Below are 27,220 nucleotides of genomic sequence, written 5' to 3' on the forward strand. Positions count from 1 at the left end.
CGTCATGTTTTCTCTCAAGTTGTTGTTTTTTCACTCTAGCAAGAAAGGGGGCAGCCAATCTCCTATCAGCCAGTGAGCAGAAAAAAGGCACAGATGAGAACAGCAAGCACTTTCTGGCAATTGTTCTCCTCTGCAAGTCCTGGACCCTTGCCCCATAGACTTCCACACCAGAAGCAATGAAGGGCCCACCATTTCCTGCGCCTGAGAAAGAGGGGTTTGATATTTGGATTCAAACGCGCTCGCTCAGCGCTCGCTCAGGCTCGATCAGGCGAGATTTATATGAGTGGCTCACAGGCCTGAAACACTCACCTGGGAGACCCAGAGTGGCTGACTTCTCAGTATAGCCATTGTTGGGCGAGTCACCTCCTTTCCTCCTGCCTCAATCTAGAATTGGCTGCAAATCATAAGAGAGAGTGCAATGCCCGTGTGCAGTGCCTACTCCCAGCTACCTCTCTGTCTTCCTTATGTAAATTAGAATTTGCAAGGGGGGACCAATGGCATTCTGCTCCTCCCACATAACCAGGAAGCCCTGTTGAACATGTCTGCCTGTGTTTTTGCAGGGACAGTGCCTTCTCTGCCCAAAAGGTGGCAGGAGAGCCTCACAACAAATGATGGGATCAACTGCTTAGTTAGAAACCCAGCATGGCAGTTACTGTGATGGAGTGCAAATTTAATGGAAGGTGTGCCTGAGGTGTCATTTCCAGAAATCCATGGAATTGTGATTGAGGGCCCAGCCTGATTGTTGGTGGATTTCTCTTCACATGCTACAGGTTCCTGCAAAGATTGTGGTGTTTGAGGGAACGCACTGCAAAAAACAGGAAGATTTACGGGTGTAAAAGTGACCTGTGAGAAGTGGGATTTGAACCCACGCCTCCATGAGGAGACCAGAAGGCTCAGCTACACTGAAGATCAAGCTCTCTTGAGTCTGGCGCCTTAGACCACTCGGCCATCCTGACGGCTCATGAGGGGGGCTTAGGTCTAACTCTTCTATCTGCACCTGCCAATGTTTCCACTTACAACCTTCACAGCAATGTCACAGGTGTAAAGGCCCCAACAATACAACATAGCTTAAACAAAATAAAAATAGGCACAAGAACGACCCCCAGATGATGGATGCAGATAACTTTGTTTCGTCTTGCAAAGGTAAAGAAAGTTTCCCACGGCTCACTGTGTTCAAAGACCACCTCTTCTTAAACTTGCATTCAGATAATAAGGTTTTAGAGTGTGCACATAAAAGCAGCCAACGCTCAGTGTTTCTGCCCGGTCTCGAACCGGGGACCTTTCGCGTGTTAGGCGAACGTGATGACCACTACACTACAGAAACGACCTTGCTGCTTGCTACTGTTAAAGCAAAGTTCCTCTCAAGGCTTCACCCTACTTCTATTCTGCTGTATCAGCAGCGGCTCAGAATGTGCAGAACAAGTGTGAAAACCTCAGAGATATCATCCAACATGCTTGCAATTAGACGTATTCAAAATTTACTTGTGCAGGCATCGACAGACAAATATCTGATGCCTAAATGTCTGCGAGTACAGCTTGGGAAAGCATCACCTGGGACACACTGAGACTAAGCAGGTAGGCAGAAAAAGCACGGTGATCCATTTTTCTTCTGAGGTTAGGAATATGTTGCGCAACAATGCACCGAGTATTACTAGAAATAGTCAGGCATAGTGCATTTTTAGTACGATTTGTATGTTTAGCTCTAAAAAGGGCTCGTCCGGGATTTGAACCCGGGACCTCTCGCACCCTAAGCGAGAATCATACCCCTAGACCAACGAGCCACGCAAGAGTCACCTCTGACACGGCTCCAGGGGTTAGTGGCAGCTAGTCGGTGAATGCTTCACCCAAAGCAAGCAACTGCACATGTTGCTCTCTTCTGCAATATGATTGCTGTCTTTTCCATGGCCGTCATCAAACAAGAAATTAAAAAGCCTCTGTCCTTCAGACAGTTTGTTTTCTCTAAGTGTCTGCTTGTGGTGAGGACAAGAAAAGCATTTCTGCTCTCATTCCTTGCTTTCATGAAGTAGGCCCACCCTTCAGAGCAAAGGGCGAGCAAGCGAATGGCGCAAGCTATCGTCACTTCTCTTTTCGAGCTGTCACTGAGATCCCTGGAGCACACTACGTCAGGTTGGTGAGGGATAGACAGCCTCTGTTATCTCAGCTTTCCTATAAAGTCAGCCAGTAAAGGTAAACACTGTTAAAAACAGCAAACCGCTGTTTCTGCCCGGTCTCGAACCAGGGACCTTTCGCGTGTAAGGCGAACGTGATAACCACTACACTACAGAAACAGACACTAACTCAGGAATCTTGTTGGCATGTATTGGGCTGGAATGCACAGACTAAGGGCCAATGTCCTTGTAGCTCAAAGTTGGGCTCTCCTTACCCGGTCTCTATTTCTTTGGAAGACAGGAATGAGGACCACTTTTATTCCAAGAGGCGATTTTGAAACCATATCCTGAAATTACACTAGAAAAACACTATGCATGTAATGTTCCTACCATGCTGGTCTGGCCCAGAAAAGCAGTTGCAAAGAAGTCCTGCACTCCTTTATCACGCCACAAGTGGAAAATAGCGTGCAGGGTAAGGAACTTTCTCGACATACACAGCGTCTTATAGCATTGAAAAGAAGAAATGCTCCTATATTACAAGCATCCTGAAAATGTCCACAGCATGGGCTCGTCCGGGATTTGAACCCGGGACCTCTCGCACCCAAAGCGAGAATCATACCCCTAGACCAACGAGCCTGAGTGGCCAGGAGACATTTTGAACAATTTCTGAAGCGTCTTTCAGAAAAAAGCAGGGCTATTTGGCTAGTCTCCCTCTAAGTGAGCCTCACAACGTCATGTTTTCTCTCAAGTTGTTGTTTTTTCACTCTAGCAAGAAAGGGGGCAGCCAATCTCCTATCAGCCAGTGAGCAGAAAAAAGGCACTGATGAGAACAGCAAGCACTTTCTGGCAATTGTTCTCCTCTGCAAGTCCTGTACCCTTGCCCCATAGACTTCCACACCAGAAGCAATGAAGGGCCCACCATTTCCTGCGCCTGAGAAAGAGGGGTTTGATATTTGGATTCAAACGCGCTCGATCAGGCGAGATCAGGCGAGATTTATATGAGTGGCTCACAGGCCTGAAACACTCACCTGGGAGACCCAGAGTGGCTGACTTCTCAGTATAGCCATTGTTGGGCGAGTCACCTCCTTTCCTCCTGCCTCAATCTAGAATTGGCTGCAAATCATAAGAGAGAGTGCAATGCCCGTGTGCAGTGCCTACTCCCAGCTACCTCTCTGTCTTCCTTATGTAAATTAGAATTTGCAAGGGGGGACCAATGGCATTCTGCTCCTCCCACATAACCAGGAAGCCCTGTTGAACATGTCTGCCTGTGTTTTTGCAGGGACAGTGCCTTCTCTGCCCAAAAGGTGGCAGGAGAGCCTCACAACAAATGATGGGATCAACTGCTTAGTTAGAAACCCAGCATGGCAGTTACTGTGATGGAGTGCAAATTTAATGGAAGGTGTGCCTGAGGTGTCATTTCCAGAAATCCATGGAATTGTGATTGAGGGCCCAGCCTGATTGTTGGTGGATTTCTCTTCACATGCTACAGGTTCCTGCAAAGATTGTGGTGTTTGCCGGGAACGCACTGCAAAAAACAGGAAGATTTACGGGTGTAAAAGGGACCTGTCAGAAGTGGGATTTGAACCCACGCCTCCATGAGGAGACCAGAAGGCTCAGCTACACTGAAGATCAAGCTCTCTTGAGTCTGGCGCCTTAGACCACTCGGCCATCCTGACGGCTCATGAGGGGGGGCTTAGGTCTAACTCTTCTATCTGCACCTGCCAATGTTTCCACTTACAACCTTCACAGCAATGTCACAGGTGTAAAGGCCCCAACAATACAACATAGCTTAAACAAAATAAAAATAGGCACAAGAACGACCCCCAGATGATGGATGCAGATAACTTTGTTTCGTCTTGCAAAGGTAAAGAAAGTTTCCCACGGCTCACTGTGTTCAAAGACCACCTCTTCTTAAACTTGCATTCAGATAATAAGGTTTTAGAGTGTGCACATAAAAGCAGCCAACGCTCAGTGTTTCTGCCCGGTCTCGAACCGGGGACCTTTCGCGTGTTAGGCAAATGTGATGACCACTACACTACAGAAACGACCTTGCTGCTTGCTACTGTTAAAGCAAAGTTCCTCTCAAGGCTTCATCCTACTTCTATTCTGCTGTATCAGCAGCGGCTCAGAATGTGCAGAACAAGTGTGAAAACCTCAGAGATATCATCCAACATGCTTGCAATTAGACGTATTCAAAATTTACTTGTGCAGGCATCGACAGACAAATATCTGATGCCTAAATGTCTGCGAGTACAGCTTGGGAAAGCATCACCTGGGACACACTGAGACTAAGCAGGTAGGCAGAAAAAGCACGGTGATCCATTTTTCTTCTGAGGTTAGGAATATGTTGCGCAACAATGCACCGAGTATTACTAGAAATAATCAGGCATAGTGCATTTTTAGTACGATTTGTATGTTTAGCTCTAAAAAGGGCTCGTCCGGGATTTGAACCCGGGACCTCTCGCACCCTAAGCGAAAATCATACCCCTAGACCAACGAGCCACGCAAGAGTCACCTCTGACACGGCTCCAGGGATTAGTGGCAGCTAGTCGGTGAATGCTTCACCCAAAGCAAGCAACTGCACATGTTGCTCTCTTCTGCAATATGATTGCTGTCTTTTCCATGGCCGTCATCAAACAAGAAATTAAAAAGCCTCTGTCCTTCAGACAGTTTGTTTTCTCTAAGTGTCTGCTTGTGGTGAGGACAAGAAAAGCATTTCTGCTCTCATTCCTTGCTTTCATGAAGTAGGCCCACCCTTCAGAGCAAAGGGCGAGCAAGCGAATGGCGCAAGCTATCGTCACTTCTCTTTTCGAGCTGTCACTGAGATCCCTGGAGCACACTACGTCAGGTTGGTGAGGGATAGACAGCCTCTATTATCTCAGCTTTCCTATAAAGTCAGCCAGTAAAGGTAAACACTGTTAAAAACAGCAAACCGCTGTTTCTGCCCGGTCTCGAACCAGGGACCTTTCGCGTGTAAGGCGAACGTGATAACCACTACACTACAGAAACAGACACTAACTCAGGAATCTTGTTGGCATGTATTGGGCTGGAATGCACAGACTAAGGGCCAATGTCCTTGTAGCTCAAAGTTGGGCTCTCCTTACCCGGTCTCTATTTCTTTGGAAGACAGGAATGAGGACCACTTTTATTCCAAGAGGCGATTTTGAAACCATATCCTGAAATTACACTAGAAAAACACTATGCATGTAATGTTCCTACCATGCTGGTCTGGCCCAGAAAAGCAGTTGCAAAGAAGTCCTGCACTTCTTTATCACGCCACAAGTGGAAAATAGCGTGCAGGGTAAGGAACTTTCTCGACATACACAGCGTCTTATAGCATTGAAAAGAAGAAATGCTCCTATATTACAAGCATCCTGAAAATGTCCACAGCATGGGCTCGTCCGGGATTTGAACCCGGGACCTCTCACACCCAAAGCGAGAATCATACCCCTAGACCAACGAGCCTGAGTGGCCAGGAGACATTTTGAACAATTTCTGAAGCGTCTTTCAGAAAAAAGCAGGGCTATTTGGCTAGTCTCCCTCTAAGTGAGCCTCACAACGTCATGTTTTCTCTCAAGTTGTTGTTTTTTCACTCTAGCAAGAAAGGGGGCAGCCAATCTCCTATCAGCCAGTGAGCAGAAAAAAGGCACAGATGAGAACAGCAAGCACTTTCTGGCAATTGTTCTCCTCTGCAAGTCCTGGACCCTTGCCCCATAGACTTCCACACCAGAAGCAATGAAGGGCCCACCATTTCCTGCGCCTGAGAAAGAGGGGTTTGATATTTGGATTCAAACGCGCTCGCTCAGCGCTCGCTCAGGCTCGATCAGTCGAGATTTATATGAGTGGCTCACAGGCCTGAAACACTCACCTGGGAGACCCAGAGTGGCTGACTTCTCAGTATAGCCATTGTTGGGCGAGTCACCTCCTTTCCTCCTGCCTCAATCTAGAATTGGCTGCAAATCATAAGAGAGAGTGCAATGCCCGTGTGCAGTGCCTACTCCCAGCTACCTCTCTGTCTTCCTTATGTAAATTAGAATTTGCAAGGGGGGACCAATGGCATTCTGCTCCTCCCACATAACCAGGAAGCCCTGTTGAACATGTCTGCCTGTGTTTTTGCAGGGACAGTGCCTTCTCTGCCCAAAAGGTGGCAGGAGAGCCTCACAACAAATGATGGGATCAACTGCTTAGTTAGAAACCCAGCATGGCAGTTACTGTGATGGAGTGCAAATTTAATGGAAGGTGTGCCTGAGGTGTCATTTCCAGAAATCCATGGAATTGTGATTGAGGGCCCAGCCTGATTGTTGGTGGATTTCTCTTCACATGCTACAGGTTCCTGCAAAGATTGTGGTGTTTGCCGGGAACGCACTGCAAAAAACAGGAAGATTTACGGGTGTAAAAGTGACCTGTCAGAAGTGGGATTTGAACCCACGCCTCCATGAGGAGACCAGAAGGCTCAGCTACACTGAAGATCAAGCTCTCTTGAGTCTGGCGCCTTAGACCACTCGGCCATCCTGACGGCTCATGAGGGGGGCTTAGGTCTAACTCTTCTATCTGCACCTGCCAATGTTTCCACTTACAACCTTCACAGCAATGTCACAGGTGTAAAGGCCCCAACAATACAACATAGCTTAAACAAAATAAAAATAGGCACAAGAACGACCCCCAGATGATGGATGCAGATAACTTTGTTTCGTCTTGCAAAGGTAAAGAAAGTTTCCCACGGCTCACTGTGTTCAAAGACCACCTCTTCTTAAACTTGCATTCAGATAATAAGGTTTTAGAGTGTGCACATAAAAGCAGCCAACGCTCAGTGTTTCTGCCCGGTCTCGAACCGGGGACCTTTCGCGTGTTAGGCGAACGTGATGACCACTACTCTACAGAAACGACCTTGCTGCTTGCTACTGTTAAAGCAAAGTTCCTCTCAAGGCTTCATCCTACTTCTATTCTGCTGTATCAGCAGCGGCTCAGAATGTGCAGAACAAGTGTGAAAACCTCAGAGATATCATCCAACATGCTTGCAATTAGACGTATTCAAAATTTACTTGTGCAGGCATCGACAGACAAATATCTGATGCCTAAATGTCTGCGAGTACAGCTTGGGAAAGCATCACCTGGGACACACTGAGACTAAGCAGGTAGGCAGAAAAAGCACGGTGATCCATTTTTCTTCTGAGGTTAGGAATATGTTGCGCAACAATGCACCGAGTATTACTAGAAATAGTCAGGCATAGTGCATTTTTAGTACGATTTGTATGTTTAGCTCTAAAAATGGCTCGTCCGGGATTTGAACCCGGGACCTCTCGCACCCTAAGCGAGAATCATACCCCTAGACCAACGAGCCACGCAAGAGTCACCTCTGACACGGCTCCAGGGGTTAGTGGCAGCTAGTCGGTGAATGCTTCACCCAAAGCAAGCAACTGCACATGTTGCTCTCTTCTGCAATATGATTGCTGTCTTTTCCATGGCCGTCATCAAACAAGAAATTAAAAAGCCTCTGTCCTTCAGACAGTTTGTTTTCTCTAAGTGTCTGCTTGTGGTGAGGACAAGAAAAGCATTTCTGCTCTCATTCCTTGCTTTCATGAAGTAGGCCCACCCTTCAGAGCAAAGGGCGAGCAAGCGAATGGCGCAAGCTATCGTCACTTCTCTTTTCGAGCTGTCACTGAGATCCCTGGAGCACACTACGTCAGGTTGGTGAGGGATAGACAGCCTCTATTATCTCAGCTTTCCTATGAAGTCAGCCAGTAAAGGTAAACACTGTTAAAAACAGCAAACCGCTGTTTCTGCCCGGTCTCGAAGCAGGGACCTTTCGCGTGTAAGGCAAACGTGATAACCACTACACTACAGAAACAGACACTAACTCAGGAATCTTGTTGGCATGTATTGGGCTGGAATGCACAGACTAAGGGCCAATGTCCTTGTAGCTCAAAGTTGGGCTCTCCTTACCCGGTCTCTATTTCTTTGGAAGACAGGAATGAGGACCACTTTTATTCCAAGAGGCGATTTTGAAACCATATCCTGAAATTACACTAGAAAAACACTATGCATGTAATGTTCCTACCATGCTGGTCTGGCCCAGAAAAGCAGTTGCAAAGAAGTCCTGCACTCCTTTATCCCGCCACAAGTGGAAAATAGCGTGCAGGGTAAGGAACTTTCTCGACATACACAGCGTCTTATAGCATTGAAAAGAAGAAATGCTCCTATATTACAAGCATCCTGAAAATGTCCACAGCATGGGCTCGTCCGGGATTTGAACCCGGGACCTCTCGCACCCGAAGCGAGAATCATACCCCTAGACCAACGAGCCTGAGTGGCCAGGAGACATTTTGAACAATTTCTGAAGCGTCTTTCAGAAAAAAGCAGGGCTATTTGGCTAGTCTCCCTCTAAGTGAGCCTCACAACGTCATGTTTTCTCTCAAGTTGTTGTTTTTTCACTCTAGCAAGAAAGGGGGCAGCCAATCTCCTATCAGCCAGTGAGCAGAAAAAAGGCACTGATGAGAACAGCAAGCACTTTCTGGCAATTGTTCTCCTCTGCAAGTCCTGTACCCTTGCCCCATAGACTTCCACACCAGAAGCAATGAAGGGCCCACCATTTCCTGCGCCTGAGAAAGAGGGGTTTGATATTTGGATTCAAACGCGCTCGATCAGGCGAGATCAGGCGAGATTTATATGAGTGGCTCACAGGCCTGAAACACTCACCTGGGAGACCCAGAGTGGCTGACTTCTCAGTATAGCCATTGTTGGGCGAGTCACCTCCTTTCCTCCTGCCTCAATCTAGAATTGGCTGCAAATCATAAGAGAGAGTGCAATGCCCGTGTGCAGTGCCTACTCCCAGCTACCTCTCTGTCTTCCTTATGTAAATTAGAATTTGCAAGGGGGGACCAATGGCATTCTGCTCCTCCCACATAACCAGGAAGCCCTGTTGAACATGTCTGCCTGTGTTTTTGCAGGGACAGTGCCTTCTCTGCCCAAAAGGTGGCAGGAGAGCCTCACAACAAATGATGGGATCAACTGCTTAGTTAGAAACCCAGCATGGCAGTTACTGTGATGGAGTGCAAATTTAATGGAAGGTGTGCCTGAGGTGTCATTTCCAGAAATCCATGGAATTGTGATTGAGGGCCCAGCCTGATTGTTGGTGGATTTCTCTTCACATGCTACAGGTTCCTGCAAAGATTGTGGTGTTTGCCGGGAACGCACTGCAAAAAACAGGAAGATTTACGGTTGTAAAAGGGACCTGTCAGAAGTGGGATTTGAACCCACGCCTCCATGAGGAGACCAGAAGGCTCAGCTACACTGAAGATCAAGCTCTCTTGAGTCTGGTGCCTTAGACCACTCGGCCATCCTGACGGCTCATGAGGGGGGCTTAGGTCTAACTCTTCTATCTGCACCTGCCAATGTTTCCACTTACAACCTTCACAGCAATGTCACAGGTGTAAAGGCCACAACAATACAACATAGCTTAAACAAAATAAAAATAGGCACAAGAACGACCCCCAGATGATGGATGCAGATAACTTTGTTTCGTCTTGCAAAGGTAAAGAAAGTTTCCCACGGCTCACTGTGTTCAAAGACCACCTCTTCTTAAACTTGCATTCAGATAATAAGGTTTTAGAGTGTGCACATAAAAGCAGCCAACGCTCAGTGTTTCTGCCCGGTCTCGAACCGGGGACCTTTCGCGTGTTATGCGAACGTGATGACCACTACACTATAGAAACGACCTTGCTGCTTGCTACTGTTAAAGCAAAGTTCCTCTCAAGGCTTCACCCTACTTCTATTCTGCTGTATCAGCAGCGGCTCAGAATGTGCAGAACAAGTGTGAAAACCTCAGAGATATCATCCAACATGCTTGCAATTAGACGTATTCAAAATTTACTTGTGCAGGCATCGACAGACAAATATCTGATGCCTAAATGCCTAAATGCCTAAATGTCTGCGAGTACAGCTTGGGAAAGCATCACACACTGAGACTAAGCAGGTAGGCAGAAAAAGCACGGGGATCCATTTTTCTTCTGAGGTTAGGAATATGTTGCGCAACAATGCACCGAGTATTACTAGAAATAGTCAGGCATAGTGCATTTTTAGTACGATTTGTATGTTTAGCTCTAAAAAGGGCTCGTCCGGGATTTGAACCCAGGACCTCTCGCACCCTAAGCGAGAATCATACCCCTAGACCAACGAGCCACGCAAGAGTCACCTCTGACACAGCTCCAGGGGTTAGTGGCAGCTAGTCGGTGAATGCTTCACCCAAAGCAAGCAACTGCACATGTTGCTCTCTTCTGCAATATGATTGCTGTCTTTTCCATGGCCGTCATCAAACAAGAAATTAAAAAGCCTCTGTCCTTCAGACAGTTTGTTTTCTCTAAGTGTCTGCTTGTGGTGAGGACAAGAAAAGCATTTCTGCTCTCATTCCTTGCTTTCATGAAGTAGGCCCACCCTTCAGAGCAAAGGGCGAGCAAGCGAATGGCGCAAGCTATCGTCACTTCTCTTTTCGAGCTGTTACTGAGATCCCTGGAGCACACTACGTCAGGTTGGTGAGGGATAGACAGCCTCTATTATCTCAGCTTTCCTATAAAGTCAGCCAGTAAAGGCAAACACTGTTAAAAACAGCAAACCGCTGTTTCTGCCCGGTCTCGAACCAGGGACCTTTCGCGTGTAAGGCAAACGTGATAACCACTACACTACAGAAACAGACACTAACTCAGGAATCTTGTTGGCATGTATTGGGCTGGAATGCACAGACTAAGGGCCAATGTCCTTGTAGCTCAAAGTTGGGCTCTCCTTACCCGGTCTCTATTTCTTTGGAAGACAGGAATGAGGACCACTTTTATTCCAAGAGGCGATTTTGAAACCATATCCTGAAATTACACTAGAAAAACACTATGCATGTAATGTTCCTACCATGCTGGTCTGGCCCAGAAAAGCAGTTGCAAAGAAGTCCTGCACTCCTTTATCACGCCACAAGTGGAAAATAGCGTGCAGGGTAAGGAACTTTCTCGACATACACAGCGTCTTATAGCATTGAAAAGAAGAAATGCTCCTATATTACAAGCATCCTGAAAATGTCCACAGCATGGGCTAGTCCGGGATTTGAACCCGGGACCTCTCGCACCCGAAGCGAGAATCATACCCCTAGACCAACGAGTCTGAGTGGCCAGGAGACATTTTGAACAATTTCTGAAGCGTCTTTCAGAAAAAAGCAGGGCTATTTGGCTAGTCTCCCTCTAAGTGAGCCTCACAACGTCATGTTTTCTCTCAAGTTGTTGTTTTTTCACTCTAGCAAGAAAGGGGGCAGCCAATCTCCTATCAGCCAGTGAGCAGAAAAAAGGCACTGATGAGAACAGCAAGCACTTTCTGGCAATTGTTCTCCTCTGCAAGTCCTGTACCCTTGCCCCATAGACTTCCACACCAGAAGCAATGAAGGGCCCACCATTTCCTGCGCCTGAGAAAGAGGGGTTTGATATTTGGATTCAAACGCGCTCGCTCAGCGCTCGATCAGGCTCAATCAGGCGAGATTTATATGAGTGGCTCACAGGCCTGAAACACTCACCTGGGAGACCCAGAGTGGCTGACTTCTCAGTATAGCCATTGTTGGGCGAGTCACCTCCTTTCCTCCTGCCTCAATCTAGAATTGGCTGCAAATCATAAGAGAGAGTGCAATGCCCGTGTGCAGTGCCTACTCCCAGCTACCTCTCTGTCTTCCTTATGTAAATTAGAATTTGCAAGGGGGGACCAATGGCATTCTGCTCCTCCCACATAACCAGGAAGCCCTGTTGAACATGTCTGCCTGTGTTTTTGCAGGGACAGTGCCTTCTCTGCCCAAAAGGTGGCAGGAGAGCCTCACAACAAATGATGGGATCAACTGCTTAGTTAGAAACCCAGCATGGCAGTTACTGTGATGGAGTGCAAATTTAATGGAAGGTGGGCCTGAGGTGTCATTTCCAGAAATCCATGGAATTGTGATTGAGGGCCCAGCCTGATTGTTGGTGGATTTCTCTTCACATGCTACAGGTTCCTGCAAAGATTGTGGTGTTTGCCGGGAACGCACTGCAAAAAACAGGAAGATTTACGGGTGTAAAAGGGACCTGTCAGAAGTGGGATTTGAACCCACACCTCCATGAGGAGACCAGAAGGCTCAGCTACACTGAAGATCAAGCTCTCTTGAGTCTGGCGCCTTAGACCACTCGGCCATCCTGACGGCTCATGAGGGGGGCTTAGGTCTAACTCTTCTATCTGCACCTGCCAATGTTTCCACTTACAACCTTCACAGCAATGTCACAGGTGTAAAGGCCCCAACAATACAACATAGCTTAAACAAAATAAAAATAGGCACAAGAACGACCCCCAGATGATGGATGCAGATAACTTTGTTTCGTCTTGCAAAGGTAAAGAAAGTTTCCCACGGCTCACTGTGTTCAAAGACCACCTCTTCTTAAACTTGCATTCAGATAATAAGGTTTTAGAGTGTGCACATAAAAGCAGCCAACGCTCAGTGTTTCTGCCCGGTCTCGAACCGGGGACCTTTCGCGTGTTAGGCGAACGTGATGACCACTACACTACAGAAACGACCTTGCTGCTTGCTACTGTTAAAGCAAAGTTCCTCTCAAGGCTTCACCCTACTTCTATTCTGCTGTATCAGCAGCGGCTCAGAATGTGCAGAACAAGTGTGAAAACCTCAGAGATATCATCCAACATGCTTGCAATTAGACGTATTCAAAATTTACTTGTGCAGGCATCGACAGACAAATATCTGATGCCTAAATGTCTGCGAGTACAGCTTGGGAAAGCATCACCTGGGACACACTGAGACTAAGCAGGTAGGCAGAAAAAGCATGGTGATCCATTTTTCTTCTGAGGTTAGGAATATGTTGCGCAACAATGCACCGAGTATTACTAGAAATAGTCAGGCATAGTGCATTTTTAGTACGATTTGTATGTTTAGCTCTAAAAAGGGCTCGTCCGGGATTTGAACCCGGGACCTCTCGCACCCTAAGCGAGAATCATACCCCTAGACCAACGAGCCACGCAAGAGTCACCTCTGACACGGCTCCAGGGGTTAGTGGCAGCTAGTCAGTGAATGCTTCACCCAAAGCAAGCAACTGCACATGTTGCTCTCTTCTGCAATATGATTGCTGTCTTTTCCATGGCCGTCATCAAACAAGAAATTAAAAAGCCTCTGTCCTTCAGACAGTTTGTTTTCTCTAAGTGTCTGCTTGTGGTGAGGACAAGAAAAGCATTTCTGCTCTCATTCCTTGCTTTCATGAAGTAGGCCCACCCTTCAGAGCAAAGGGCGAGCAAGCGAATGGCGCAAGCTATTGTCACTTCTCTTTTCGAGCTGTCACTGAGATCCCTGGAGCACACTACGTCAGGTTGGTGAGGGATAGACAGCCTCTATTATCTCAGCTTTCCTATAAAGTCAGCCAGTAAAGGCAAACACTGTTATAAACAGCAAACCGCTGTTTCTGCCCGGTCTCGAACCAGGGACCTTTCGCGTGTAAGGCGAACGTGATACCCACTACACTACAGAAACAGACACTAACTCAAGAATCTTGTTGGCATGTATTGGGCTGGAATGCACAGACTAAGGGCCAATGTCCTTGAAGCTCAAAGTTGGGCTCTCCTTACCCGGTCTCTATTTCTTTGGAAGACAGGAATGAGGACCACTTTTATTCCAAGAGGCGATTTTGAAACCATATCCTGAAATTACACTAGAAAAACACTATGCATGTAATGTTCCTACCATGCTGGTCTGGCCCAGAAAAGCAGTTGCAAAGAAGTCCTGCACTCCTTTATCCCGCCACAAGTGGAAAATAGCGTGCAGGGTAAGGAACTTTCTCGACATACACAGCGTCTTATAGCATTGAAAAGAAGAAATGCTCCTATATTACAAGCATCCTGAAAATGTCCACAGCATGGGCTCGTCCGGGATTTGAACCCGGGACCTCTCGCACCCGAAGCGAGAATCATACCCCTAGACCAACGAGCCTGAGTGGCCAGGAGACATTTTGAACAATTTCTGAAGCGTCTTTCAGAAAAAAAGCAGGGCTATTTGGCTAGTCTCCCTCTAAGTGAGCCTCACAACGTCATGTTTTCTCTCAAGTTGTTGTTTTTTCACTCTAGCAAGAAAGGGGGCAGCCAATCTCCTATCAGCCAGTGAGCAGAAAAAAGGCACAGATGAGAACAGCAAGCACTTTCTGGCAATTGTTCTCCTCTGCAAGTCCTGGACCCTTGCCCCATAGACTTCCACACCAGAAGCAATGAAGGGCCCACCATTTCCTGCGCCTGAGAAAGAGGGGTTTGATATTTGGATTCAAACGCGCTCGCTCAGCGCTCGATCAGGCTCGATCAGGCGAGATTTATATGAGTGGCTCACAGGCCTGAAACACTCACCTGGGAGACCCAGAGTGGCTGACTTCTCAGTATAGCCATTGTTGGGCGAGTCACCTCCTTTCCTCCTGCCTCAATCTAGAATTGGCTGCAAATCATAAGAGAGAGTGCAATGCCCGTGTGCAGTGCCTACTCCCAGCTACCTCTCTGTCTTCCTTATGTAAATTAGAATTTGCAAGGGGGGACCAATGGCATTCTGCTCCTCCCACATAACCAGGAAGCCCTGTTGAACATGTCTGCCTGTGTTTTTGCAGGGACAGTGCCTTCTCTGCCCAAAAGGTGGCAGGAGAGCCTCACAACAAATGATGGGATCAACTGCTTAGTTAGAAACCCAGCATGGCAGTTACTGTGATGGAGTGCAAATTTAATGGAAGGTGTGCCTGAGGTGTCATTTCCAGAAATCCATGGAATTGTGATTGAGGGCCCAGCCTGATTGTTGGTGGATTTCTCTTCACATGCTACAGGTTCCTGCAAAGATTGTGGTGTTTGCCGGGAACGCACTGCAAAAAACAGGAAGATTTACGGGTGTAAAAGTGACCTGTCAGAAGTGGGATTTGAACCCACGCCTCCATGAGGAGACCAGAAGGCTCAGCTACACTGAAGATCAAGCTCTCTTGAGTCTGGCGCCTTAGACCACTCGGCCATCCTGACGGCTCATGAGGGGGGCTTAGGTCTAACTCTTCTATCTGCACCTGCCAATGTTTCCACTTACAACCTTCACAGCAATGTCACAGGTGTAAAGGCCCCAACAATACAACATAGCTTAAACAAAATAAAAATAGGCACAAGAACGACCCCCAGATGATGGATGCAGATAACTTTGTTTCGTCTTGCAAAGGTAAAGAAAGTTTCCCACGGCTCACTGTGTTCAAAGACCACCTCTTCTTAAACTTGCATTCAGATAATAAGGTTTTAGAGTGTGCACATAAAAGCAGCCAACGCTCAGTGTTTCTGCCCGGTCTCGAACCGGGGACCTTTCGCATGTTAGGCGAATGTGATGACCACTACACTACAGAAACGACCTTGCTGCTTGCTACTGTTAAAGCAAAGTTCCTCTCAAGGCTTCATCCTACTTCTATTCTGCTGTATCAGCAGCGGCTCAGAATGTGCAGAACAAGTGTGAAAACCTCAGAGATATCATCCAACATGCTTGCAATTAGACGTATTCAAAATTTACTTGTGCAGGCATCGACAGACAAATATCTGATGCCTAAATGTCTGCGAGTACAGCTTGGGAAAGCATCACCTGGGACACACTGAGACTAAGCAGGTAGGCAGAAAAAGCACGGTGATCCATTTTTCTACTGAGGTTAGGAATATGTTAAGCAAAAAATCAACCGAGTATTACTAGAAATAGTCAGGCATAGTGCATTTTTAGTACGATTTGTATGTTTAGCTCTAAAAAGGGCTCGTCCGGGATTTGAACCCGGGACCTCTCGCACCCTAAGCGAGAATCATACCCCTAGACCAACGAGCCACGCAAGAGTCACCTCTGACATGGCTCCAGGGGTTAGTGGCAGCTAGTCGGTGAATGCTTCACCCAAAGCAAGCAACTGCACATGTTGCTCTCTTCTGCAATATGATTGCTGTCTTTTCCATGGCCGTCATCAAACAAGAAATTAAAAAGCCTCTGTCCTTCAGACAGTTTGTTTTCTCTAAGTGTCTGCTTGCGGTGAGGACAAGAAAAGCATTTCTGCTCTCATTCCTTGCTTTCATGAAGTAGGCCCACCCTTCAGAGCAAAGGGCGAACAAGCGAATGGCGCAAGCTATCGTCACTTCTCTTTTCGAGCTGTCACTGAGATCCCTGGAGCACACTACGTCAGGTTGGTGAGGGATAGACAGCCTCTATTATCTCAGCTTTCCTATAAAGTCAGCCAGTAAAGGCAAACACTGTTAAAAACAGCAAACCACTGTTTCTGCCCGGTCTCAAACCAGGGACCTTTCGCGTGTAAGGCGAACGTGATAACCACTACACTACAGAAACAGACACTAACTCAGGAATCTTGTTGGCATGTATTGGGCTGGAATGCACAGACTAAGGGCCAATGTCCTTGAAGCTCAAAGTTGGGCTCTCCTTACCCGGTCTCTATTTCTTTGGAAGACAGGAATGAGGACCACTTTTATTCCAAGAGGCGATTTTGAAACCATATCTTGAAATTACACTAGAAAAACACTATGCATGTAATGTTCCTACCATGCTGGTCTGGCCCAGAAAAGCAGTTGCAAAGAAGTCCTGCACTCCTTTATCCCGCCACAAGTGGAAAATAGCGTGCAGGGTAAGGAACTTTCTCGACATACACAGCGTCTTATAGCATTGAAAAGAAGAAATGCTCCTATATTACAAGCATCCTAAAAATGTCCACAGCATGGGCTCGTCCGGGATTTGAACCCGGGACCTCTCGCACCCGAAGCGAGAATCATACCCCTAGACCAACGAGCCTGAGTGGCCAGGAGACATTTTGAACAATTTCTGAAGCGTCTTTCAGAAAAAAAGCAGGGCTATTTGGCTAGTCTCCCTCTAAGTGAGCCTCACAACGTCATGTTTTCTCTCAAGTTGTTGTTTTTTCACTCTACCAAGAAAGGGGGCAGCCAATCTCCTATCAGCCAGTGAGCAGAAAAAAGGCACAGATGAGAACAGCAAGCACTTTCTGGCAATTGTTCTCCTCTGCAAGTCCTGGACCCTTGCCCCATAGACTTCCACACCAGAAGCAATGAAGGGCCCACCATTTCCTGCGCCTGAGAAAGAGGGGTTTGATATTTGGATTCAAACGCGCTCGCTCAGCGCTCGATCAGGCTCGATCAGGCTCGATTTATATGAGTGGCTCACAGGCCTGAAACACTCACCTGGGAGACCCAGAGTGGCTGACTTCTCAGTATAGCCATTGTTGGGCGAGTCACCTCCTTTCCTCCTGCCTCAATCTAGAATTGGCTGCAAATCATAAGAGAGAGTGCAATGCCCGTGTGCAGTGCCTACTCCCAGCTACCTCTCTGTCTTCCTTATGTAAATTAGAATTTGCAAGGGGGGACCAATGGCATTCTGCTCCTCCCACATAACCAGGAAGCCCTGTTGAACATGTCTGCCTGTGTTTTTGCAGGGACAGTGCCTTCTCTGCCCAAAAGGTGGCAGGAGAGCCTCACAACAAATGATGGGATCAACTGCTTAGTTAGAAACCCAGCATGGCAGTTACTGTGATGGAGTGCAAATTTAATGGAAGGTGTGCCTGAGGTGTCATTTCCAGAAATCCATGGGATTGTGATTGAGGGCCCAGCCTGATTGTTGGTGGATTTCTCTTCACATGCTACAGGTTCCTGCAAAGATTGTGGTGTTTGCCGGGAACGCACTGCAAAAAGAGGAAGATTTACAGGTGTAAAAGGGACCTGTCAGAAGTGGGATTTGAACCCACGCCTCCATGAGGAGACCAGAAGGCTCAGCTACACTGAAGATCAAGCTCTCTTGAGTCTGGCGCCTTAGACCACTCGGCCATCCTGACGGCTCATGAGTGGGGCTTAGGTCTAACTTTTCTATCTGCACCTGCCAATGTTTCCACTTACAACCTTCACAGCAATGTCACAGGTGTAAAGGCCACAACAATACAACATAGCTTAAACAAAATAAAAATAGGCACAAGAACGACCCCCAGATGATGGATGCAGATAACTTTGTTTCGTCTTGCAAAGGTAAAGAAAGTTTCCCACGGCTCACTGTGTTCAAAGACCACCTCTTCTTAAACTTGCATTCAGATAATAAGGTTTTAGAGTGTGCACATAAAAGCAGCCAACGCTCAGTGTTTCTGCCCGGTCTCGAACCGGGGACCTTTCGCGTGTTATGCGAACGTGATGACCACTACACTACAGAAACGACCTTGCTGCTTGCTACTGTTAAAGCAAAGTTCCTCTCAAGGCTTCACCCTACTTCTATTCTGCTGTATCAGCAGCGGCTCAGAATGTGCAGAACAAGTGTGAAAACCTCAGAGATATCATCCAACATGCTTGCAATTAGACGTATTCAAAATTTACTTGTGCAGGCATCGACAGACAAATATCTGATGCCTAAATGTCTGCGAGTACAGCTTGGGAAAGCATCACCTGGGACACACTGAGACTAAGCAGGTAGGCAGAAAAAGCACGGTGATCCATTTTTCTTCTGAGGTTAGGAATATGTTACGCAACAATGCACCGAGTATTACTAGAAATAGTCAGGCATAGTGCATTTTTAGTACGATTTGTATGTTTAGCTCTAAAAAGGGCTTGTCCGGGATTTGAACCCGGGACCTCTCGCACCCTAAGCGAGAATCATACCCCTAGACCAACGAGCCACGCAAGAGTCACCTCTGACACGGCTCCAGGGGTTAGTGGCAGCTAGTCGGTGAATGCTTCACCCAAAGCAAGCAACTGCACATGTTGCTCTCTTCTGCAATATGATTGCTGTCTTTTCCATGGCCGTCATCAAACAAGAAATTAAAAAGCCTCTGTCCTTCAGACAGTTTGTTTTCTCTAAGTGTCTGCTTGTGGTGAGGACAAGAAAAGCATTTCTGCTCTCATTCCTTGCTTTCATGAAGTAGGCCCACCCTTCAGAGCAAAGGGCGAGCAAGCGAATGGCGCAAGCTATCGTCACTTCTCTTTTCGAGCTGTCACTGAGATCCCTGGAGCACACTACGTCAGGTTGGTGAGGGATAGACAGCCTCTATTATCTCAGCTTTCCTATAAAGTCAGCCAGTAAAGGCAAACACTGTTAAAAACAGCAAACCGCTGTTTCTGCCCGGTCTCGAACCAGGGACCTTTCGCGTGTAAGGCAAACGTGATAACCACTACACTACAGAAACAGACACTAACTCAGGAATCTTGTTGGCATGTATTGGGCTGGAATGCACAGACTAAGGGCCAATGTCCTTGTAGCTCAAAGTTGGGCTCTCCTTACCCGGTCTCTATTTCTTTGGAAGACAGGAATGAGGACCACTTTTATTCCAAGAGGCGATTTTGAAACCATATCCTGAAATTACACTAGAAAAACACTATGCATGTAATGTTCCTACCATGCTGGTCTGGCCCAGAAAAGCAGTTGCAAAGAAGTCCTGCACTCCTTTATCATGCCACAAGTGGAAAATAGCGTGCAGGGTAAGGAACTTTCTCGACATACACAGCGTCTTATAGCATTGAAAAGAAGAAATGCTCCTATATTACAAGCATCCTGAAAATGTCCACAGCATGGGCTCGTCCGGGATTTGAACCCGGGACCTCTCGCACCCGAAGCGAGAATCATACCCCTAGACCAACGAGTCTGAGTGGCCAGGAGACATTTTGAACAATTTCTGAAGCGTCTTTCAGAAAAAAGCAGGGCTATTTGGCTAGTCTCCCTCTAAGTGAGCCTCACAACGTCATGTTTTCTCTCAAGTTGTTGTTTTTTCACTCTAGCAAGAAAGGGGGCAGCCAATCTCCTATCAGCCAGTGAGCAGAAAAAAGGCACTGATGAGAACAGCAAGCACTTTCTGGCAATTGTTCTCCTCTGCAAGTCCTGTACCCTTGCCCCATAGACTTCCACACCAGAAGCAATGAAGGGCCCACCATTTCCTGCGCCTGAGAAAGAGGGGTTTGATATTTGGATTCAAACGCGCTCGATCAGGCTCAATCAGGCGAGATTTATATGAGTGGCTCACAGGCCTGAAACACTCACCTGGGAGACCCAGAGTGGCTGACTTCTCAGTATAGCCATTGTTGGGCGAGTCACCTCCTTTCCTCCTGCCTCAATCTAGAATTGGCTGCAAATCATAAGAGAGAGTGCAATGCCCGTGTGCAGTGCCTACTCCCAGCTACCTCTCTGTCTTCCTTATGTAAATTAGAATTTGCAAGGGGGGACCAATGGCATTCTGCTCCTCCCACATAACCAGGAAGCCCTGTTGAACATGTCTGCCTGTGTTTTTGCAGGGACAGTGCCTTCTCTGCCCAAAAGGTGGCAGGAGAGCCTCACAACAAATGATGGGATCAACTGCTCAGTTAGAAACCCAGCATGGCAGTTACTGTGATGGAGTGCAAATTTAATGGAAGGTGTGCCTGAGGTGTCATTTCCAGAAATCCATGGAATTGTGATTAAGGGCCCAGCCTGATTGTTGGTGGATTTCTCTTCACATGCTACAGGTTCCTGCAAAGATTGTGGTGTTTGCCGGGAACGCACTGCAAAAAACAGGAAGATTTACGGGTGTAAAAGGGACCTGTCAGAAGTGGGATTTGAACCCACGCCTCCATGAGGAGACCAGAAGGCTCAGCTACACTGAAGATCAAGCTCTCTTGAGTCTGGCGCCTTAGACCACTCGGCCATCCTGACGGCTCATGAGGGGGGGCTTAGGTCTAACTCTTCTATCTGCACCTGCCAATGTTTCCACTTACAACCTTCACAGCAATGTCACAGGTGTAAAGGCCCCAACAATACAACATAGCTTAAACAAAATAAAAATAGGCACAAGAACGACCCCCAGATGATGGATGCAGATAACTTTGTTTCGTCTTGCAAAGGTAAAGAAAGTTTCCCACGGCTCACTGTGTTCAAAGACCACCTCTTCTTAAACTTGCATTCAGATAATAAGGTTTTAGAGCAGGGGTGCCCAAACCTGTCCTGGCGGGCCGTATCCATGCCAGATTTTTGGGATATCCCCATCTGGTGATCACGGTTCGATCCCCGGCGCCGGCGGCAGATCAGAGTGCCCAGGACGGGGTCCATGTGACCCGGGCAGTCCTATCCCCTGGGTGTACGTGGTTGTCCGACATGTCGGTCGTATTTGCTTTTACGTACCGGATCGGAATCGGCCCCCATAAAATCGTACGTAAAGTATATAGCAAATCAACCTGAAATCTGCTGGGTCAGAAAGGGCTCGATTCCGATCCGTGTCGGAAGGTTAGGAGTCCGTACGAATTTGTCGGGACGGCATGGCAGAGTGCCCGGGATGGGCTCCATGGCTCTTGGGCAGTCGTCCCCCGGGCGTCCGGGGCTCCATCCAGGCCGACGGCATGGCAGAGTGCCCGGGACGGGCTCCATGCGTCCCGGGCATTCGTCCCCCGGGCGTCCGGGGCTCCATCCAGGCCGGCGGCAAGGCAGTGTGCCCGGGTCGGGCTCCATGCGTCCCGGGCATTCGTCCCCCGGGCGCCTGAAACTGCTGGGTCAGAGAGGGCTCGATTCCGATCCGTGTCGTAAGGTTAGGAGTCCGTACGAATTTGTCGGGACGGCATGGCAGAGTGCCCGGGACGGGCTCCATGCGTCCCGGGCATTCGTCCCCCGGGCGTCCGGGGCTACATCCAGGCTGACGGTATGGCAGAGTGCCCGGGTCGGGCTCCATGGTTTTCACGGTGGTCCTCCCCAGGGTGTCGGGGCGCTCCAGGCCGAAGGCATGGAAAAGTGCCCAGGACGGGCTCCATGCGTCCCGGGCATTTGTCCCCCGGGCGTCCGGGGCTCCATCCAGGCCGACGGCATGGCAGAGTGCCCGGGTCGGGCTCCATGGCTTTCACGGTGGTCCTCCCCTGGGTGTCTGGGGGCTCCAGGCCGAAGGCATGGAAAAGTGCCCAGGACGGGCTCCATGCGTCCCGGGCACGGGCACGGGGACGGGGACAGGGTCGGGAGAGTCCAGGCGGCTTCACTTCCGTGTCCAGCCATCTGATCGACCAGATTCCCTCGGCCATCTGGTCGCCCGGATCCCCTCGGGCATCTGGTCGCCCGCAACGCTTTCCTATGGGGCGACCAGATGGCCGAACTTCCCTGGAAGTCCCGATGAGGTGCCATTCGCCGCCCGGATCCCAGCGAGGGCTCCAGGAGGTTGGGTACATCCGCGCCTTGGGTCCCCTCTGTCACCTCGCGTGCACAGATTACAAGAAAAGGGGGTAATTTTCCTCCGGATTACTAGGGAGAAGGGTACGCCCGGACACCCCTCCGAGGCTGGTGGTTCTCTGCCATGGGGACCAGATGGGCTATGCCTGGGCAACACCTCCCTAGGCCACCCGGGGCTTCCTTCCTCCAGGCCAACTGCATGTCAAATTGCCCAGGACGGGCTCCATGGCTCCTGGGCAGTCGTCCCCCGGGCGTCCGGGGCTCCATCCAGGCTGACGGCATTGAAAAGTGCCCAGGACGGGCTCCATGCGTCCCGGGCATTCGTCCCCTGGGCGTCCGGGGCTCCATCTAGGCTGACGGTATGGCAGAGTGCCCGGGTCGGGCTCCATGGTTTTCACGGTGGTCCTCCCCTGGGTGTCTGGGGGCTCCAGGCCGAAGGCATGGAAAAGTGCCCAGGACGGGCTCCATGCGTCCCGGGCATTCGTCCCCCGGGCGTCCGGGGCACCCATCTCCATGAGGCCAACGGCATTGGCAAAGTACCCAGGACGGGCTCCATGTGCCCCGGGCAGACCTCCCCCCGGGCGTCCGGGGCTCCCACCTCCAGGCCGACGGAATGTCAAAGTACCCAGGACGGGCTCCATGGGTCCCGGGCAGCTTCCCCCGGGGCGTCCGGGGCACCCACCTCCAGGCCGACGGCATGTCAAAGTACCCAGGACGGGCTCCACGGGTCCCGGGCATTCCTCCCCCAGGTCGTCCGGGCCCTAGAGCTCCGGTGGTCCAACCTGCGCCTGAGGCCCAGCCGGGGTCCAAGAGCCCTGCCTTGCGTGGGCAGGCAGTCAGGAACCCTACCGCGAAGGCTTGGGATGGATGGGGAGCTGGGAGTCCTTTCGATCCCGGCCCTCTGGTCGCCCGCGATGCTTTCCAATGGGGCGACCAGATGGCCGGGCTTCCCTGGAAGTCCCGATGAGGTGCCATTCGGCTCCTGGATCCCAGCTAGGGCTCCATGAGGTCGGGTTCTTTTACGCCTTGGGTCCCCTCTGTCACCTCGCGTGCACGGATTGCAAGAAAGGGGGGTAATTTCCCTCCGGATTACTAGGGGCAGGGTACGCCCGGACACCTCTCCAGGGCTGGTGGTTCTCTGCCCGGGGGACCAGATGAGATATGCCTGGGCAACACCTCCCCCGGGCGTCTGGGGGCTCCATTCTCCGGGCCAACGGCATGGCTCAATGCCCAGGACGGGCTCCACGTGTCCCGGACAGACCTCCCCTGGGCGTCCGGGGCACCCATCTCCATGAGGCCAACGGGATGGCAAAGTACCCGGGAAGGGCTCCACGGGTCCCGGGCAGCCTTCCCCCGGGCGTCCGGGGCTCCCACCTTTAGGCCGACGGCATGTCACACTGCCCAGGACGGGCTCCATGGGCCCCGGACAGACCTCCCCCGGGCGTCCGGGGCACCCATCTCCAGGAGGCCAACGGGACGGCAAAGTACCCGGGACGGGCTCCACGGGTCCCGGGCAGCCTTCCCCCGGGCGTCCGGGGCTCCCACCTTTAGGCCGACGGCATGTCACACTGCCCAGGACGGGCTCCATGGGCCCTGGACAGACCTCCCCCGGGCGTCCGGGGCACCCATCTCCAGGAGGCCAACGGGATGGCAAAGTACCCGGGAAGGGCTCCACGGGTCCCGGGCAGCATTCCCCCGGGCGTCCGGGGCTCCCACCTCCAGGCCGACGGCATGTCACAGTGCCCAGGACGGGCTCCATGGGCCCCGGACAGCCCTCCCCCCGGGCGTTCGGGGCACATATCTCCAGGAGGCCAACGGCGTTGCAAAGTACCCGGAAAGGACTCCACGGGTACCGGGCAGTCCTCCCCCGGGCGTCCGGGGCACCCATCTCCATGAGGCAAACGGCATTGGCAAAGTACCCGGGAGGGGCTCCACGGGTCCCGGGCAGGCCTCCCCCGGGCGGCCAGGGCACCCACCTCCAGGCCGACGGCATGTAAAAGTGCCCAGGACGGGCTCCATGGGTCCCGGGCAGCCCACCCCCGGGCATCTGGGGCACCCATCTCCAGGAGGCCAACGGCGTTGCAAAGTACCCGGGAAGGGCTCCACGGGTACCGGGCAGTCCTCCCCCGGGCGTCCGGGGGCTCCCTTCTCCAGGCCGACGGCATGGTTCAATGCCCAGGACGGGACGTCAAGTGGCCAGGACGGGCTCCATGCATCCCGGGCATTCGTCCCGGGACGGGGACGGGGTGGGGAAGAGTCCAGGCGGCTTCACCTCCATGCCCAGCCATCTGGTCGCCCGGATTCCCTCGGCCATCTGGTCGCCCGGATCCCCTCGGGCATCTGGTCGCCCGCAACGCTTTCCTATGGGGGGGACCAGATGGCCGAACTTCCCTGGAAGTCTTAATGAGGTGCCATTCGCCTCCCGGATCCCAGCGAGGGCTCCATGAGGTCGGGTTCTTTCACGCCTTGGGTCCCCTCTGTCACCTCGCGTGCACAGATTGCAAGAAAGGGGGGTAATTTGCCTCCGGATTACTATGTGGCAGGGTATGCCCGGACACCCCTCCAGGGTTGGTGGTTCTCTGCCATGGGGACCAGATGGGATATGCCTGGGCAACACCTCCCTAGGCCACCCGGAGCTTCCTTCCTCCAGGCCAACTGCATGTCAAATTGCCCAGGACGGGCTCCATGGCTCTTGGGCAGTCGTCCCCCGGGCGTCCGGTGCTCCATCCAGGCCGACGGCATGGCAGAGTGCCCGGGACAGGCTCCATGCATCCCGGGCCTTCGCCCCCCCCCCGGGCGTCCGGGGCTCCATCCAGGCTGACGGCATGGCAGAGTGCCCGGGACGGGCTCCACGGGCCCCAGGCGTCTGGGGCTCCCTTCCCCGGGCCAGCGGCATGTCAGAGTGCCCAGGACGGGCTCCACGGGCCCCGGTCATCCGGGGCACCCTTCCCCGGGCCAGCGGCATGTCAGAGTGCCCAGGACCAGTTCCACGGGTCCCGGGCAGTCCTCCCCCGGGCGTCCGGGGCTCCCTTCCCCGGGCCAAAGCATTTCAGAGTGCCCAGGACGGGCTCCACGGGTTCCGGGCGTCCAGGTCTCCCTTCCCCGGGCCAACGGCTTGTCAGAGTGCCCAGGACGGGCTCCACGGGCCCCGGGCGTCCGGGGCACCCTTCCCCGGGCCAGCGGCATGTCAGAGTGCCCAGGACGAGTTCCACGGGTCCCGGGCAGTCCTCCCCCCCGGGTGTCCGGGGCTCCCTTCCCCGGGCCAAAGCATTTCAGAGTGCCCAGGACGGGCTCCACGGGTCCCGGACGTCTGGGGCTCCCTTCCCCGGGCCAACGGCATACAGGAGTGCCCAGGACGGGCTCCACGGGTCCCGGATGTCCGGGGCTCCCTTCCCCGGGCCAACGGCATACAGGGGTGCCCAGGACGGGCTCCACAGGTCCCGGTCGTCTGGGGCTCCCTTCCCCGGGCCAACGGCTTGTCAGAGTGCCAAGGACGGGCTCCACGGGTCTCGGTCGTCTGGGGTCCCTCCCCCGGGCCAACAGCAGGTCAGAGTGCCCAGGACGGGCTCCACGGGTCCCGGGCAGCCCACCCCCCGGGAGTTCGGGGCACCCATCTCCAGGAGGCCAACGGCGTTGCAAAGTACCCGGGAAGGGCTCCACGGGTACCGGGCAGTCCTCCCCCGGGCGTCCGGGGCTCCCTTCTCCAGGCCAACGGCATGGTTCAATGACCAGGACGGGCTCCATGTGTCCCAGACAGACCTCCCCTGGGCGTCCGGGGCACCCATCTCCAGGCCAACGGCATGGCTCAATGCCCAGGACGGGCTCCATGGGTCCGGGGAGGCGTCCCATGCGCCTCCGGGCTTGGGAGCCCCGGCTGGGTCCAGGGGCCCGGGCGGGCCCCGGGTGGGGTGCTCCGGCCCTGGTCCCTGTCTTCCAGCCTACCGCACTGCCAAGGGCCTAGGAATGGGTTCCGTTGTTCCCGGGGAGCCTCCCCTTGCTTGGCTGGGTTCAGGAGCAGTGGCTAGGGCCCCTGAGGGCCCGGGGAGGGCGGCCTCCCCACCCCGGGCTCTGTCCTTGGTCCTGCTGCGTGGCAGGGTGCCCGGGACGGGGTCCGGAGGGACCGGGGAGGCGTCCCATGCACCTCCGGGCTTGGGAGCCCCGGCTGCGTCCAGGGGCCCGGCCGGGCCCCGGGTCGGGTGCTCCGGCCCTGGGCCCTGTCTCCCAGCCTGCCGCACTGCCAAGGGCCCGGGAAGGGGTTCCGATGTGCCCGGGGAGCCTCCCCTTGCTTGCCTGGGTTCAGGAGCAGTGGCTAGGGCCCCTGAGGGCCCGGGGAGGGCGGCCTCCCCACCCCGGGCTCTGTCCTTGGTCCTGCTGCGTGGCAGGATGCCCGGGACGGGGTCCGGAGGGACCGGGGAGGCGTCCCATGCGCCTCCGGGCTAGGGAGCCCCGGCTGGGTCCAGGGGCCCGGGCGGGCCCCGGGTCGGGTGCTCCGGCCCTGGGCCCTGTCTCCCAGCCTGCCGCACGGCCAAGGGCCCGGGAAGGGGTTCCGATGTGCCCGGGGAGCCTCCCCTTGCTTGGCTGGGTTCAGGAGCAGTGGCTAGGGCCCCTGAGGGCCCGGGGAGGGCGGCCTCCCCACCCCGGGCTCTGTCCTTGGTCCTGCTGCGTGGCAGGGTGCCCGGGACGGGGTCCGGAGGGACCGGGGAGGCGTCCCATGCGCCTCCGGGCTTGGGAGCCCCGGCTGGGTCCAGGGGCCCGGGCGGGCCCCGGGTCGGGTGCTCAGGCCCTGGGCCCTGTCTCCCAGCCTGCCGCACTGCCAAGGGCCCGGAAAGGGGTTCCGATGTGCCCGGGGAGCCTCCCCTTGCTTGTCTGTGTTCAGGAGCTCCATCCGGGGCCCCTGAGGGCCCCGGGGAGGGTGGCCTCC

General features: G+C 52.2%; 35 non-coding genes across 35 annotated transcripts; all 35 read right to left on the reverse strand.

Moving 5' to 3' along the window:
• Positions 1 to 844: 844 nt before the first annotated feature.
• On the reverse strand, positions 845 to 956 carry TRNAL-CAA (transfer RNA leucine (anticodon CAA)). The gene is made up of 2 exons: positions 919 to 956; positions 845 to 890 (listed from the first exon to the last, which is right to left on the reverse strand). It is a non-coding gene; the product is annotated as a tRNA-Leu (tRNA).
• Positions 957 to 1,251: 295 nt separating this feature from the next.
• Positions 1,252 to 1,324, reverse strand: TRNAV-AAC (transfer RNA valine (anticodon AAC)). Its single transcript has one exon. It is a non-coding gene; the product is annotated as a tRNA-Val (tRNA).
• A 385-nt stretch (positions 1,325 to 1,709) lies between these two features.
• TRNAP-AGG (transfer RNA proline (anticodon AGG)) lies at positions 1,710 to 1,781 on the reverse strand. Its single transcript has one exon. It is a non-coding gene; the product is annotated as a tRNA-Pro (tRNA).
• A 434-nt stretch (positions 1,782 to 2,215) lies between these two features.
• TRNAV-UAC (transfer RNA valine (anticodon UAC)) lies at positions 2,216 to 2,288 on the reverse strand. Its single transcript has one exon. It is a non-coding gene; the product is annotated as a tRNA-Val (tRNA).
• A 384-nt stretch (positions 2,289 to 2,672) lies between these two features.
• On the reverse strand, positions 2,673 to 2,744 carry TRNAP-UGG (transfer RNA proline (anticodon UGG)). The gene has a single exon. It is a non-coding gene; the product is annotated as a tRNA-Pro (tRNA).
• A 928-nt stretch (positions 2,745 to 3,672) lies between these two features.
• TRNAL-CAA (transfer RNA leucine (anticodon CAA)) lies at positions 3,673 to 3,784 on the reverse strand. The gene is made up of 2 exons: positions 3,747 to 3,784; positions 3,673 to 3,718 (listed from the first exon to the last, which is right to left on the reverse strand). It is a non-coding gene; the product is annotated as a tRNA-Leu (tRNA).
• A 296-nt stretch (positions 3,785 to 4,080) lies between these two features.
• On the reverse strand, positions 4,081 to 4,153 carry TRNAV-AAC (transfer RNA valine (anticodon AAC)). Its single transcript has one exon. It is a non-coding gene; the product is annotated as a tRNA-Val (tRNA).
• Positions 4,154 to 4,538: 385 nt separating this feature from the next.
• Positions 4,539 to 4,610, reverse strand: TRNAP-AGG (transfer RNA proline (anticodon AGG)). The gene has a single exon. It is a non-coding gene; the product is annotated as a tRNA-Pro (tRNA).
• A 434-nt stretch (positions 4,611 to 5,044) lies between these two features.
• TRNAV-UAC (transfer RNA valine (anticodon UAC)) lies at positions 5,045 to 5,117 on the reverse strand. Its single transcript has one exon. It is a non-coding gene; the product is annotated as a tRNA-Val (tRNA).
• A 384-nt stretch (positions 5,118 to 5,501) lies between these two features.
• TRNAP-UGG (transfer RNA proline (anticodon UGG)) lies at positions 5,502 to 5,573 on the reverse strand. The gene has a single exon. It is a non-coding gene; the product is annotated as a tRNA-Pro (tRNA).
• A 939-nt stretch (positions 5,574 to 6,512) lies between these two features.
• Positions 6,513 to 6,624, reverse strand: TRNAL-CAA (transfer RNA leucine (anticodon CAA)). Its single transcript has 2 exons — positions 6,587 to 6,624; positions 6,513 to 6,558 (listed from the first exon to the last, which is right to left on the reverse strand). It is a non-coding gene; the product is annotated as a tRNA-Leu (tRNA).
• Positions 6,625 to 6,919: 295 nt separating this feature from the next.
• TRNAV-AAC (transfer RNA valine (anticodon AAC)) lies at positions 6,920 to 6,992 on the reverse strand. Its single transcript has one exon. It is a non-coding gene; the product is annotated as a tRNA-Val (tRNA).
• Positions 6,993 to 7,377: 385 nt separating this feature from the next.
• Positions 7,378 to 7,449, reverse strand: TRNAP-AGG (transfer RNA proline (anticodon AGG)). Its single transcript has one exon. It is a non-coding gene; the product is annotated as a tRNA-Pro (tRNA).
• Positions 7,450 to 7,883: 434 nt separating this feature from the next.
• On the reverse strand, positions 7,884 to 7,956 carry TRNAV-UAC (transfer RNA valine (anticodon UAC)). The gene has a single exon. It is a non-coding gene; the product is annotated as a tRNA-Val (tRNA).
• Positions 7,957 to 8,340: 384 nt separating this feature from the next.
• On the reverse strand, positions 8,341 to 8,412 carry TRNAP-CGG (transfer RNA proline (anticodon CGG)). Its single transcript has one exon. It is a non-coding gene; the product is annotated as a tRNA-Pro (tRNA).
• Positions 8,413 to 9,340: 928 nt separating this feature from the next.
• Positions 9,341 to 9,452, reverse strand: TRNAL-CAA (transfer RNA leucine (anticodon CAA)). The gene is made up of 2 exons: positions 9,415 to 9,452; positions 9,341 to 9,386 (listed from the first exon to the last, which is right to left on the reverse strand). It is a non-coding gene; the product is annotated as a tRNA-Leu (tRNA).
• Positions 9,453 to 9,747: 295 nt separating this feature from the next.
• Positions 9,748 to 9,820, reverse strand: TRNAV-AAC (transfer RNA valine (anticodon AAC)). The gene has a single exon. It is a non-coding gene; the product is annotated as a tRNA-Val (tRNA).
• Positions 9,821 to 10,214: 394 nt separating this feature from the next.
• Positions 10,215 to 10,286, reverse strand: TRNAP-AGG (transfer RNA proline (anticodon AGG)). The gene has a single exon. It is a non-coding gene; the product is annotated as a tRNA-Pro (tRNA).
• Positions 10,287 to 10,720: 434 nt separating this feature from the next.
• TRNAV-UAC (transfer RNA valine (anticodon UAC)) lies at positions 10,721 to 10,793 on the reverse strand. Its single transcript has one exon. It is a non-coding gene; the product is annotated as a tRNA-Val (tRNA).
• Positions 10,794 to 12,188: 1,395 nt separating this feature from the next.
• TRNAL-CAA (transfer RNA leucine (anticodon CAA)) lies at positions 12,189 to 12,300 on the reverse strand. Its single transcript has 2 exons — positions 12,263 to 12,300; positions 12,189 to 12,234 (listed from the first exon to the last, which is right to left on the reverse strand). It is a non-coding gene; the product is annotated as a tRNA-Leu (tRNA).
• A 295-nt stretch (positions 12,301 to 12,595) lies between these two features.
• TRNAV-AAC (transfer RNA valine (anticodon AAC)) lies at positions 12,596 to 12,668 on the reverse strand. Its single transcript has one exon. It is a non-coding gene; the product is annotated as a tRNA-Val (tRNA).
• Positions 12,669 to 13,053: 385 nt separating this feature from the next.
• On the reverse strand, positions 13,054 to 13,125 carry TRNAP-AGG (transfer RNA proline (anticodon AGG)). The gene has a single exon. It is a non-coding gene; the product is annotated as a tRNA-Pro (tRNA).
• Positions 13,126 to 13,559: 434 nt separating this feature from the next.
• Positions 13,560 to 13,632, reverse strand: TRNAV-UAC (transfer RNA valine (anticodon UAC)). The gene has a single exon. It is a non-coding gene; the product is annotated as a tRNA-Val (tRNA).
• A 384-nt stretch (positions 13,633 to 14,016) lies between these two features.
• TRNAP-CGG (transfer RNA proline (anticodon CGG)) lies at positions 14,017 to 14,088 on the reverse strand. Its single transcript has one exon. It is a non-coding gene; the product is annotated as a tRNA-Pro (tRNA).
• Positions 14,089 to 15,028: 940 nt separating this feature from the next.
• On the reverse strand, positions 15,029 to 15,140 carry TRNAL-CAA (transfer RNA leucine (anticodon CAA)). The gene is made up of 2 exons: positions 15,103 to 15,140; positions 15,029 to 15,074 (listed from the first exon to the last, which is right to left on the reverse strand). It is a non-coding gene; the product is annotated as a tRNA-Leu (tRNA).
• A 295-nt stretch (positions 15,141 to 15,435) lies between these two features.
• Positions 15,436 to 15,508, reverse strand: TRNAV-AAC (transfer RNA valine (anticodon AAC)). The gene has a single exon. It is a non-coding gene; the product is annotated as a tRNA-Val (tRNA).
• A 386-nt stretch (positions 15,509 to 15,894) lies between these two features.
• TRNAP-AGG (transfer RNA proline (anticodon AGG)) lies at positions 15,895 to 15,966 on the reverse strand. The gene has a single exon. It is a non-coding gene; the product is annotated as a tRNA-Pro (tRNA).
• A 434-nt stretch (positions 15,967 to 16,400) lies between these two features.
• Positions 16,401 to 16,473, reverse strand: TRNAV-UAC (transfer RNA valine (anticodon UAC)). Its single transcript has one exon. It is a non-coding gene; the product is annotated as a tRNA-Val (tRNA).
• A 384-nt stretch (positions 16,474 to 16,857) lies between these two features.
• TRNAP-CGG (transfer RNA proline (anticodon CGG)) lies at positions 16,858 to 16,929 on the reverse strand. Its single transcript has one exon. It is a non-coding gene; the product is annotated as a tRNA-Pro (tRNA).
• Positions 16,930 to 17,868: 939 nt separating this feature from the next.
• TRNAL-CAA (transfer RNA leucine (anticodon CAA)) lies at positions 17,869 to 17,980 on the reverse strand. Its single transcript has 2 exons — positions 17,943 to 17,980; positions 17,869 to 17,914 (listed from the first exon to the last, which is right to left on the reverse strand). It is a non-coding gene; the product is annotated as a tRNA-Leu (tRNA).
• Positions 17,981 to 18,275: 295 nt separating this feature from the next.
• Positions 18,276 to 18,348, reverse strand: TRNAV-AAC (transfer RNA valine (anticodon AAC)). Its single transcript has one exon. It is a non-coding gene; the product is annotated as a tRNA-Val (tRNA).
• Positions 18,349 to 18,733: 385 nt separating this feature from the next.
• On the reverse strand, positions 18,734 to 18,805 carry TRNAP-AGG (transfer RNA proline (anticodon AGG)). Its single transcript has one exon. It is a non-coding gene; the product is annotated as a tRNA-Pro (tRNA).
• A 434-nt stretch (positions 18,806 to 19,239) lies between these two features.
• Positions 19,240 to 19,312, reverse strand: TRNAV-UAC (transfer RNA valine (anticodon UAC)). Its single transcript has one exon. It is a non-coding gene; the product is annotated as a tRNA-Val (tRNA).
• Positions 19,313 to 19,695: 383 nt separating this feature from the next.
• Positions 19,696 to 19,768, reverse strand: TRNAP-CGG (transfer RNA proline (anticodon CGG)). Its single transcript has one exon. It is a non-coding gene; the product is annotated as a tRNA-Pro (tRNA).
• Positions 19,769 to 20,696: 928 nt separating this feature from the next.
• On the reverse strand, positions 20,697 to 20,808 carry TRNAL-CAA (transfer RNA leucine (anticodon CAA)). The gene is made up of 2 exons: positions 20,771 to 20,808; positions 20,697 to 20,742 (listed from the first exon to the last, which is right to left on the reverse strand). It is a non-coding gene; the product is annotated as a tRNA-Leu (tRNA).
• Positions 20,809 to 27,220: the final 6,412 nt, after the last annotated feature.

The sequence above is a fragment of the Lissotriton helveticus genome, chromosome 10 (genome assembly GCF_964261635.1).
Source record: "Lissotriton helveticus chromosome 10, aLisHel1.1, whole genome shotgun sequence".
NCBI lineage: Eukaryota > Metazoa > Chordata > Amphibia > Caudata > Salamandridae > Lissotriton > Lissotriton helveticus.